We start from the raw sequence: 12,986 nt of genomic DNA on the forward strand, positions 1-12,986 counted from the left end.
GCCTACTGGAGCCAAAGAATTGATGACGTTAACCCCTGTGACACTGTCCTGAAACCTCACCATCAACCAAACAGAGAACTGTGCACAAGCTGATCACATACCCTGGGACTCCCCTCCCTCACCTTGCCTCTAAAAACACTTTGCTGAAACCCATCAGGAAAATGAGGCTTTTTGAGTACTAGCTGTCCGGACTCTTTGTATGGTGCCTTACAATAAAACACGGCACTTTATTTCACCACAACCCAGTGTCAGTAGATTGGGTTTATTGCACGTGGATAAGTGGACCCAAGTCTGCTTCAGTGACACTCACAATACTGCTATGGGGCTTTTGCACAGCAATGGAAACCATAAACAAGACGAAAAAACAACCCTCAGAATGGGAGAAAATATGTGCAAATGAAGCAACTAACAAAGGATTAATCTCTAAAATTTGCAAGCAGCTCACACAGCTCAATATCAAAAAAACAAACAAACTAATCCAAAAATGGGCGTAAGGCCTAAATAGACATTTCTCCAAAGAAGACATACAGATTGCCAACAAACACATGAAACGATGCTCAGCATCACTAATCATTAGAGAAATGCAAATCAAAGCTACAATGAGGTATCACCTCACACCGGTCAGAATGGCCATCATCAAAAAATCTACAGACAATAAATGCTGGAGAGGGTGTGGAGAAAAGGGAACCCTCCTACACTGTTGGTGGGACTGTAAATTGGTATAGCCACTATGGAGAACAGTATGGAGGTTCCTTAAAAAACTAAAAAAGAGAACTACCATACGACCCAGCAATCTCACTACTGGGCATATACACTGAGAAAGCCATAATTCAAAAAGAGTCATGGACCACAATGTTCATTGCAGCTGTATTTACAATAGCCACGACATGGAAGCAACCTAAATGTCCATCAACAGATGAATGGATAAAGAAGGTGTGGCACATATATACAATGGAATATTACTCAGCCATAGAAAGAAACGAAATTGAGTTATTTGTAGTGAGGTGGATGGACCTAGAGTCTGTCATACAGAGTGAAGGAAGTCAGAAAGAGAAAAACAAATACTGTATGCTAACACATATATATGGAAATCTAAAAAAAAAGAGAAAGGTTCCGATAAACCAAGGAGCAGGACAGGAATAAACACACAGATGTAGAGAATGGACTTGCGGACACAAGGAAGGGGGAAGGTTAGGCTGGGACAATGTGAGAGAGTAGCATGGACATATATACACTACCAAATACAGAATAATAGAGAGCTAGTGGGAAGCGGCCGCATAGCACAGGGAGATCAGCTCGGTGCTTGGTGACAGCCTGGAGGGCTGGGATAGGGAGGGTGGGAGGGAGACGCAAGAGGGAGAGGATATGGGGATATATGTATACATATAGCTGATTCACTCTGTTATACAGCAGAAACTAACACACCATTGTAAAGCAATTATACTCCAGAAAAGATATTTAAAAAAAAGAAAAAGAAAATAATGGAGGGTTTGTAAAGAAAAGGGAAAAGCCAAAAAGTGCTGGATATAATTGAGGATTTCTGCATTAGGAATTCTGCAGCACTGTGAACTACAAGAAAATTGAGTAGGGGGATGAAGATTTAAGAATGTTCAACTTTTTATGAATTTAATTCCTTTTTTCACCTTTTTTTATGAGTAATGGTTAAAATTTGAATTCCTTTATAAATTACTTTTGGGTGATTAACTGTGTTTTTTAAAATGCATCTCTGTACAAAGACTCTCTCAAATTTATTATGGTGGCCTAAATAAATTAATACATCTTGAAGGTCTTAGTGGTAAATCACCATGTTTAATTCCAAGAGAATTTAAAAGGTAAAGAAAAATTAGTTTCAAAAATATTTTCAACAAGTTGACATTTATGAAAATTTTTGAAAGATGAGCAGCTATGGGCATACCACCTTATTTTAGCTGATGAACTAATGAATATAGACTTCACACATTTTCAAAGTACTGAACTGCCTTTTCTTCTATAGCAATCCGCAACATATACCAGGTTCAAAAAAACCAATAATCTTAAATCATGATTTCTTCCCTAAAATCCCCTTTCTACTCATTTATAAATCCTCCTTAATATTAATTTTTTCCTATCATATTTCTCAGCCTTGATTATTTCATGTATTTGATGTACAAATGTATTGAACACTTACAATATGTACAAGATACTTTTTTTTTAAAGCTACATGTTAGTTGACTCTTTCGTGCTTGGCACTGGAAGATACACTGTTGGAAGATTCAGCCCCTGCACTCAATTTCTCACAGGTTCAAGAAGATTCAGACAAGTAAATCCACAATTCAACACCCTACTATAAAAGGTATGAGAAAGGGTTGCCCAGGGGGTTTTGATTGTAAAGAGCAGCAGAAACTATCTTTTCCTGGGTATGGGAGGATTCCTAGAGATGTTACCTGAGAAAAGGAAGATGAGAAGAAATTGCTAGGTGAATAAGGGATACTTTTTAGCTTTTATTTCTATTCAATTCTCACAAAAGAAGAAAAAGTCAAAAAAATAAATGAAGGTATGTGACTCTCAGAGCTCCTTAGGCTCTTTGGTATCTATATTTGTAGCTGGAGATACATGTGCCACAATTATGTTCTAAGTTAAGGGAGTCTGCATGTGTCATGCATCAAGCATGTAGCACAAGCTCATGTTAATAAAAATAGCCATTCAGGCATAATCAAGGTAGAAGAGCAACAACTCACTACATGTTTACCGATACCTTTCCTCTAGTCTCCTCTCCTGTGTTCCTTTCACCCACCCAAATGTTTTGCTGTGTAAACTTTCCTCTCAAGACAATGGAGTCCACAGCATGGCCATCACAAGTTTGAGTGTTGAACAATAGGTGAGATCCCTAGTGAATAATTACACCCAGTTGGAGAAGACTAAACAGTGCTTGGAGCCCGGTGAGAGAAATAGCGTTTGGCTTATCTGCTCTGAAATAATATCTGAAAGACTCAATCCATAACGTTTCCATACGGTTGAAAGCAAGTTGAAGACTGAACAGTGTGTGTGTGTGTGTGTGTGTGTGTGTGTGTGTGTGTGTGTGTGTGTGTGTGTGTGTGTGTGTGTGTGTGTGTGTGTGTGTGTGTGTGTGTGTGTGTGTGTGTGTGTGTGTGTGTGTGTGTGTGTGTGTGTGTGTGTGTGTGTTTTGATTCATCAAATGTTAGGGAGAAACATTTTATGACAGAAAGAGCACTGGCCCCAGAGGCATGGGTTTAAAGTTCTGTATCTGTCACTCTCTTGACAGGAAGCTTTTTAAAAAGCTCTTGTAATGACTCACTTAATGCTTTTTTACATATGAAAAAGAATGAGCCTTTTTCAAACTTAAAAGTTTGATGATTTCATGGTCACTTTTAGTCGCAGCTTTTTAAGATTCCCCATCTAAATAAACTCTTAGGCTCCATGACGTGTGCCCAACCTAGACATGCCGAAGGGGCTTTGAAATCCTGGCCTGCTTTCAGCCAACTTTATGCATTTATATCAGCTGATTTGTTACTTGATAAAAATGTTCAGGATAATGCAGTCACTTTTTTCAATGTTGTAGAAAAGACCACTTCAGAAACAGATTACAACAGCCATGATCATGGACCGGAGTCCTGAGGCACTGAGCTGAGAATTCCATCTCCCCCTGCATGAGAGAGGCAGGTTGTTACCCTCTACAGAATCTAAGTTGGGGATTTGGTCCCTAACCCCCAACTCTGGCTAACAGCTTCCCATCAGCCTACCATCTGTGAATGAATCTGGACCTGCAGATTTATAGTCTCAGTTGGTACCGTGTCTTAGGATGTGGAGGACAGCTCGCTTATTATTCCCTAATGCTGCTGCTTCTCAATCTTAAGAGCTAACTCAAGATTTAGTGAATAATCTATACACACGTTACATGAGCTACTCAGATTCCCTCCCACATCGTGTCTTCCAGACTGAGGAGTTCTTCCAACTGCCTATTCTCAAACCCCCAACCTCACCCACACCTTCAGCTGAGGAGCTGCTTCCTCAGCTGCAATGGAAGGGGGAGGCTTCTGGAAGCCTTCCAGTGCCAAACGATGCAGGGGACACGGGTTCGTGCCCCGGACCGGGAGGATCCCACATGCCGCGGATCGGCTGGGCCCTTGAGCCATGGCTGCTGAGCCTGCACGTCCGGAGCCTGAGCTCCGAAGCAGGAGAGGAGACAACAGTGAGAGGCGCGCGCACAGAAAAAAAAAAACAAAAAAAAACACAGGAAAGCATTGGGGCAGTAAGACGGGCAGTGGACATGAACAGGCCCTTCATACAAAAACAGAAAGACACCAGTCTGAAAAGACCACAGAATGAAGGACTCCAACTACGTGACATTCTCGAAAGGGCAAAAATACACAGACAGTAACAAGACCAGCAGCTGTCGGGGGCTTGGGGGCACTGGTAGGATGTTCTGGTAGGGCACTGGTAGGGAAGGTGGCCCCCAGGGATGTTTCGGGCAGTGAAATGGTTCTGGGTGGCACTGCAGTGGTGGCTGCAGGTCATCACACCTGTCCAAACCTGAACAGTAGGACACAGAGAGTGAGCCTTGATATAAACTACAGACTCCAGGGGAGAATTAGGTGTCAATGCCGATCCATCACTGAGATGACGCGCCACACAGGCCAGAGACGTTACCAAGGGAGGGAACCCAGAGGGACGGGTATAGGAAAGCGCTGTCTGCTCGATTCTGATTCTCCTATAACCCTAAAGCTGCGCTAAAGACTGTCCACCAATTAAAAAGAAGAAACGGCTTCTAAGCACGTGACAATACTCTCAACCTCATTCACGATTCAGAAAAACCCCGAGGGAACGTCCATACTGCTTACCGGGGCCTAGGATGAGCGGGAACACGCCGCGGCCTCGCCCCTTCCTGTCGGGCATCGCGCTGGAGCCCAGAGTCCCCCTGACTTGACCCACCGCACCCCACCCCGCGTTTCATGCCGTCCACAGTCTCTACACATGACATCTTTTGATCAGATGACTCACTGTCCCAATTACAAGGTTTCAGTTTCTGCACAGGAAGAAACCAAAACCAGCACAGAGGGGAGGCTCTTCAGTCAAACTCAGGGTCTGCCTGCCTTCACGTCCCACTCTTCCTGACGGGAGGCCCACATCCTAAGGAAGGAGGTCCTTACCAGCACCTCAGGAGCCTCATCCAGTCCACCTCACGCTGCTCTGAGAGCCTCGCCAACCTCTGCAGCTACCCAAGTCCTGGGCACTTGAGGGCCGTCCCCCTTCCCCAAGTCACTGAGCCATGTGCTCTGACAATGCATTTAAAACCAGGCTCTCGGACTTCCCTGGTCGCACACTGGTTAACAATCCGCCTGCCAATGGTGGGCACACGGGTTCGAACACTGGTCCGGGAAGATGCCACATGCTGCGGAGCAACTAAGCCCGTGCACCACAACTACTGAGCCTGCGCTCTAGAGCCTGCGTGCCACAACTACTGAGCCCACGACCCGCAACTACTGAGGCCCGCATGCCTAGAAGCTGTGCTCCACAATAAGAGAAGCCACCGCAATGAGAAGCCCGCGCACTGCCACGAAGAGTAGCCCCGGCTCGCCGCAACTAGAGAACAAAGCCCGCGCGCAACAACAGAGACCCAACGCAGCTGAAACTGAATAAGTTAAATAGTAAACAAATAAAAAATTAAAATGAATGAATAAATAAATAAATAAATAAAAGCAGGCTCTCCTTTGTCAGCACTCTGGAGTTCCCTATGTATCGACGGGCAGGATTCCCGAGCTCTCCTGTAATTGTGTCTGTGAAGTGCCTTTCCCGAGGAGCACAGAAGCTCCTGGAAGCAGAGAATTGCTTCTTAAGATCACATGCAGAAACTGAAGACATTTGATGCTTATGTCAAAGATAAAAGACACAACACTAGATGGTGTGAAGGGTCCTCGAGGCCAAGAGCCAGGCAAGCAGGACACTTCCTCTGGGGACCCTTCCATCAGCAGAGAAGAAAATGTCCGTGGCCAGAACTGGCACTCAATTCGCTTTGAGCTGAGCAGCACCCGTGTAATTACACAGGCTCCCCAAAGAGTAATTACTCCCACATTTAAGAAAGGAGATGGCTTTTCAGGCAGGGAAGGCAAGTACAGTCTTCCCAGCTGGATGCACTGTGTGTGCTGATGGTCACGATGGAGCTGGGCCCCAGAGCTCTGCTCTCCCCTCAAACCCCCAACCTCACCCTCACCCTCAGCTGAGGAGCTGCTTCCCTGAGAACAGAGAAGCCATCGGAGGGCTTCCCCACCTGCAACCCAGCTCTGCCATCCCCTCCCCACTCCAGGACCACGGGTAGCAGCTCTCCCCTCCCCCACACGCATCTACTGATCATTCCCACTGTTATTTCTCCCATCACAACAAAACACAACACAACACAACACAACATCCTCCCCGGACCTCAGCTCCTACCCCAGCTACTGTCCAGTTTCTATTTTCCCCGTCACAGCAAAATGTCTTGAAAAAGTTGGGACCAGAACAAACACAGTTCTCCCACTCCTCTCTCCTAAGCCTCTCCGATCAGGATTTTACCCCACAGATCCATCCAAACGCATCATCGGCGAGTTAGGACCTCCCCGCAGTGCTGGGCTCGATGGTTATTGGCTCCGCGGAACGGCAACCTCGTTTGTCCAGTCACCCAGGGAACCTCTAAAGTGCTTCCCACATGCAGACAAAACGCTGTGATTAATATTTTAGGAGAAATACTCAGCGTGGAGAATACACTTGAGCTGCTGGAGGAAAGAGGTAGCGGCACAGAAAAGAAGTTTCTGTAACTACAGAAATGAACAGATAAGCTGTTTTAATGGTAGCAAGTATGGGATGAAGGAGAACGAATAAAAACCATCCAGAATACGACATTAACAAGCCTCACACTACAACGTGGTAACAGAGGATGGAGAAGGACTTTAGAATGAACTCATTTTTCTGGGCAGGTGACAGGCTGGATGATGCAACGATGAGCCGCCAGAGACAACAGGACAAGGCAAGGGGCAGGGGAGCTGTAAATAATCATTTCTGGATCTACTGGATCTAGTCATCCGAGGTGCCCTTTGGACAAACTCCATAGAGATGCTGGCAAGTGGCTGGACAGAGGCATCTGTCTGGTCCAGGTGGGAGAACTGACAGAGCTGGAGGTGAAAAGCACCAGAGGGTGAGATCAGACGGGGTGGAGAGTCATGGACCAAGGGTGAAACGACAACACACACAGAGGGCGGAAGACAGAGTCAGTCAGGAAGACAGCAAGGAGAGATCTGTCACAGAAACCAACAGCGCAGACTCTGCAGGTGGCAAGGCGACAGTGGTCTGAGGTGACGACTGGCAAATCTCCACTGCTTTGTATGCTGGATGCCAGGTCACCTCAACCGGATCAGGTTCCGTGGAGGGGCAGAACCAAGACCGCAGGCTGCACGATACAATTCAGCTGGGAAACAAGAATCTTTGCCAGAGACCTCACTGCATGGTGTGTAGCGCGACCCTCTGAGATTGTAAGAGACAAAGAGCGCAGTTTACTGGAAGGGTGACAAGGCTGTTCTTCCAGATGATCCTCATTGCATCCCTCGACTGAGCACTGAAAACAATGTACCTATGTGACAACGGTGTTCTACTGAACAGACAACTTATATGCACTGAGTGCTCCCTGGACAGCACGCTCTCGGCTTACAGGAAGCACGAGGAAGGCACCAACGTCAACACGTTAGGGGCTGTTGCTCAGGAAGGCTCGCGGCCTACAGCGGGATCCTCAGGGAAACCTTTTAACGCTCGAGAACAAAAGTGATTTGGCAGGACCATATAAGTCAAGCAAGGGATGGTGTTTTGCCACAAATGTCAAGAACACGAGGCTTGTACTGTGGCTCTAAGAGGATCCTGGGATCTACACGAAGAACTTGCCAGAAACACTTGGTGCTGACCTGCTCCTCTACACTTTGTCTAACCATATCTTTTACCGACTCCTACTTTCCCATTTTAACTTTTGAACTATTCGCCTCCCAAGGTGTTATCACAAAAGAACAGCAGCAGGTAAATACGTAAACAGCAAAACTCACCAGAGGCTGACTCATTTTCCGCTGCTCTTGGAACAACGTGCAGGACTGTAACAGTGGAGGCGGACCTGGAGAAGGAAAACGCAGGCAGTGAAGCTACGACTGAAGCGGCTCGGGGTGCACGAGCACCCGCCCCGCGCTCCACAAGAGACACCTGTGGGAGACCCATCCTTTCACCTTCAGAAGGGCCTGTGAGAATAAGGAGGGAGCAACCACCCTCAGGTCTGTAACTCCCACGTGACTCTGGTACCTGAGGGGATACTTTATTTTTCCGTAGCGAGTGTACATTGAATCCTATTAAAATAAACCTCCGTCATTAAATATGAAATTAAAAAACGCTTATAGTTTATCTCTTCTCAGTCTGTTAACAACTTAGATCAGAACATCCACAGGATACCCAGAATAAAGGGACACACTCAGGTGCGTTTCAGTCTTGCAATGATTTGTACAAACTTTACAAACTTAAGTGCGACGCTCGAAAACATCTTTTATTAAAGCTGACTTTAAGTGGACAGAACACCTGCCCTAGGAGTTTGGAGTCCTGTGAGCGACCCCACGTGCACACCCGGTGAGGGTCTAGGACAAGTCATCTCCCTTCTCAGGCCCCATCGCTTCCTTCCTCACCCGAGGCAGCAGGACAGAAGCCCTGCAGACTCATCCTGCACCGATTACACTGGGCGACTCCACAGGGCACAACCCAGGGGGGCGGCGGACGCTTACATTACACAACCAAGGTGCTGACGCGCCTTGAGACACACGTGCGAGATGCCGAGACGGCGACAGGAGGGGGAGGACGAGGAGGAGGATCGGGGTTGGACGGAGGGGAGGACGCAGTACGTCCCGGCCGAGCCTGTGGACCCTGCTCCCCCAGGACACCCGGAGCTCACAAGTCCCAGGGGAGCCCCATCTGGAGCAGCCAGCCCTGTCCTCCAGCCTGGCCCCTCCACCTCCGGGAAGCGGTCAAACCCTCCAGGTGGCTCTACCGCGGGGCCCGGGGCGGGCTACCCCAAGCCCTGCTCTTCAAGGGCCGCAGGCTCCACAACCAACTACAGGCCTGCAGACGCAACACCTACCCCGTCGGGACTCACTCACCAGCCCCGGGCTCCCGAGGCTCCGGTCCGGGGGCTGCTCCTCGGGCGTGCTCCTCTCTCGGGGTCCCTCCACTCCGCCTCCCGAGACCACTGGGCCAGAGGAGCCGGCTCTGGGCCCACGTCCCTCCCGGGACCTCGCTTGGCCCCGCGCTGCACATGGTCGGGCACTGCACCGCTGCCGGCCGCCCGGCCACTCCGGCCCAAACGCGGGCTCCGCAGCTCGAGCTCGGAGGTCACAGTTCCAGCCTCCGCACGGCCCACGCGAACCCTCGCCCGCACAGCCCGCTCCCGCGGGCTGCCGGCCGGCCCGGACAGCGTACCGCCCCGCAGGCCCCGAAATGCTCGCCCGCAAGAGGCCAAGACGGGGGAACGACGGCCAGCGACGACCTGGGCACGCACAGGAAGCGGGGGCGGGGCGGCGACGGTGCGCGTGCGCCAACACGCACAAATCATGAGGTGCACCTGCGCAGGCGGACGCCCGAAGTCCGCCTGCCAAAGCCCGCCAGGAGCACGGGACAAGTACCCGGACTCCAGAAGCCTCCCAGAAGTCTCCGTGCCGTCAAGATAGTGAGCGTATGAAATGTCTCCTTCTCATCTGGCGCTCAAGTGCTGCTGTGCTGCGAGGGTGTGCCGCCTGGACCAGGGACTCCATTGCCCATTTGTCTTCACTCCTGTTAGGGATCAAGGAAAGGTGTGGCCTCAAGTGGGGGCTGTGTGATGGTCTCCAGGCTCCCTGGTCCTTTCCCGGCCCTGGGACATTTCGGGTTACATCTGAGATTCCCCCACCACCAGGAGAGGGGAAGGAGGGTATCATGTTCGCTTAACTGAAACGCTACAACTTTCATTCAAATCCTAGAATACAATAAATGCCCAGCCATGACACAAACTAATATTGCCCACGGAAGGAAAAGAAAATAGAAACTGTAGCTGTTTAGATTACACAACCAACGCATTAAAAACTGTACGAAAATCAGAACGTACACACAAACCGAAAACAGAAAACAGATACCTGGGATCTTACCTCTTATACAGGATACTGTTTATGTTAGGTAAAAATATCATTTTTCAAAAATGGAATCAGAAGGGTAATGATTTATCACTATTTATCACTGGGGGTGAAATAATATAACTGTGTTCTTGGCCAACTGTTCCTTAAAAGCTGCTAGGGGAAAAGGTAAAAATAAAATCTCCAGGGACTTCCCTGGTGGTCCAGTGGTGAAGACTCCTAGTTTCCACTGCAGGGAGCACGTGTTTGATTCCTGGTTGGGGAACTAAGATCCCGCATGCTGTGCAGCACAGTCTCATTAATTAATTAATTAACGAACACACAAAATAAAAATAAAAAATCTCTCACCAACCGAGAAAATCCTCTCCACAAATGTAGAGATAAAGAAAACGGTTTTACTGTTGAATAACCATTAAACCAGACTGTGCTGTGCACCCACAGGTGAACCACTAATGTTTGTGCAAATGAAATCAACCTCACCTTTTTTTTTTATAGCTCAGCAGATAAAATCTGTTGCATACAAGTTCTCAAGATAAACGGGAACTTGCCTCATGGGAATAGACTTGACACCACCATAAAAATGGCATACATTCTTTCAGAGTACATCCTAAATTCACCTGGTCATCTCGGTGGTTGTCCATGCTAGTTAATACCCTTTATCCAAAGGAGAAAGACAACTTCTCCTATCTCTAGGACAAGCACGTACTTATAGCTCAGAGGAAAGTGCCTAACACCTAGCCTAAACTCCCCTGGTGACAGAGAGATAAAGAAGATAGCTCTCAGGTCCTTAACATAAACATTCCTGGGTTGTAATGCTGGCAAGAGACTGATTTAGCTTTTAAAAAGATTTAGATACTTACGAAAGGGACAGAGGAAGTATTTCTATTACAAGCGTCTTGAGGAAATCCTCTAAAAACGGAAATAAGAAGTGATGATTCATGCAAATGAATAAGCACCTAACCCATTCCTGATTTCCCCAGCTGAACTGCCACATTAAATGAATCCTGCACAAAATGTGTGCTTCTCCAAAACTGCTCTTGGAAGTGGCTGCTTAGAGCCACGAATGGTCTTTTCCAGTTCTTGCTGCTGCTGACTGTGGCCTCTGCCTGAATTCTCACCGATGAAATGCTGCTTGTGTGGGAATGACAGCGACCACACCTCCTCTGAGCCTGAGCCTGGCAAACCTCCAGGGCGCATTTCTCGCATTTTCCAAGTTCACCACGTAAGGACATCAGCTACACAGAGTACCTTGCTGGGAAGCGCCTTGGAAGGGCAGTGCGCCCATGAGCACGCCACCAGGCCTCCAGTTCTCACCTCACCCACGTGCACTGACCGTGTCTCAGCAGAAGACTGGGGTGGCCTGTGAACCCCAGCTGCTGTGCCCACCTCCACACCTCATTCTATCCCTTCAGCCCAGAGACATGCTGGGCTCCCCAGCCCCCTGCCCTGGACACTCTCTGGAAGTCTTTCTATTACAAGTTGTCATGAGGAAATGCTCTAAAAAAGGGAATAATAAGTACGGAGTCATCCCAATGAACAGGATGTCCAGCAGTGAGCTGATGTCTCTCACGACTCACCCCTCTCTCCAAAAGGCGAAAAACTGTCATTTCATACATTTCCCCCTTTTTAAAGTTGTTGAAGCTAGGAGGGTAAACCTGGACCCTGCGATTTCACCTTGACCAGAAGCAGCAATGGCCACCTTTTAGTTTGCTTTCATTAAGATCTCTTCATATATATGGAGATTTACAATATAAAGCTTTCTCTTTTTGTATCTGCATTTCTATTAAATACAGATATTTTCCCTACTTTGTCACTTATCTATTTTTATTGAAGTATACTTCGTTTGCAATATTTCAGGTGTACAGCAAAGTGACTCAGTTACATGTATTTATGTAAGAATATATGTATTCTTTTTCAGGTTCTTTTTTCCATTATGGGTTATTACAAGATATTGAACATAGTTCCCTGGGCTATACAGTAGGTCCTTACTGTTTATCTATTTTACATATAAAAGTGTGTATCTGTCAATCCCTGTTCTTTATCTTTTTAACTTAATTTTTTCCTCTCACATTCTGTTATACAGACACTTAAAAAGATATTTTGTGTTCAAATCTTTCACTTTCACTTCATACTTTTCATCAGCTTGGACACTGTACTTGAAGAAGCCTTTCCCATCCTGCATTTCCTAAGTAGTTGCCTGTGTTTTCTCCTGTTTATTTTGGGTCTCTTAACATACCAAGTTTATCAAGATAACTGGCACCCATCTTCAGGATTTGTAAAATCATTTTCCTCTTAAAGTCTCTCAACCATTTTTTTCAACACTAACACATCTACCACAACCAGGAAACGCACTGTTTAAGAAGAAAACTCAAGTTTGTAATCTAACAGAAAAGGACAGGCTCTTCTTTGAAGCTCAGCGACACGTCTTAATTTAAAGGCAGGGGAGGGACTTCCCTGGTGTTCCAGTGGTAAAGAATCCGCCTTCTAATACAGGGTACGTGGGTTCAAAGCCTGGGAACGCTGGTCCGGGAGCTAAGATCCCACACGCCACGGGGCAATTAAGCCCGCGTGCTGCAATTAGACACGATGCAGCCTAAGAGAGATAAATAATTTTTTACAAATAAAAATAAAAAAATAAAGGCAGGGGAAGCAGGAAAGTGACCGCCTCATGTGAATTCCTTCTTATTCAAAATACAGGTCGTAGCAGTTTACTTGGGCTGCGTCACAAAATACGACACACTGGCGGGCTTAAGCAACACAAATGCACTGTCCGACATTTACGCAGGCTGCAAGTCTGAGATCAAGGTGTCAGCAGGGTTGGTCCCCTCTGAGGGC

General features: G+C 47.3%; 1 long non-coding RNA gene across 1 annotated transcript in view; it reads right to left on the bottom strand.

Annotated features, from left to right (window-relative positions):
* The window catches only part of LOC308611501, a 272,052-nt gene extending 263,946 nt beyond the window's left edge, over positions 1 to 8,106 (bottom strand). The window contains exon 1 of the long non-coding RNA XR_014014923.1: positions 8,058 to 8,106. This is a non-coding gene — a long non-coding RNA (uncharacterized lncRNA). The remainder of the gene's footprint in view (positions 1 to 8,057) is intronic.
* Between the last annotated feature and the right edge of the window lie 4,880 nt (positions 8,107 to 12,986).

Source organism: Mesoplodon bidens (assembly GCF_964165515.1).
Source record: "Mesoplodon bidens genome assembly, contig: HAP1_SCAFFOLD_120, whole genome shotgun sequence".
NCBI lineage: Eukaryota > Metazoa > Chordata > Mammalia > Artiodactyla > Ziphiidae > Mesoplodon > Mesoplodon bidens.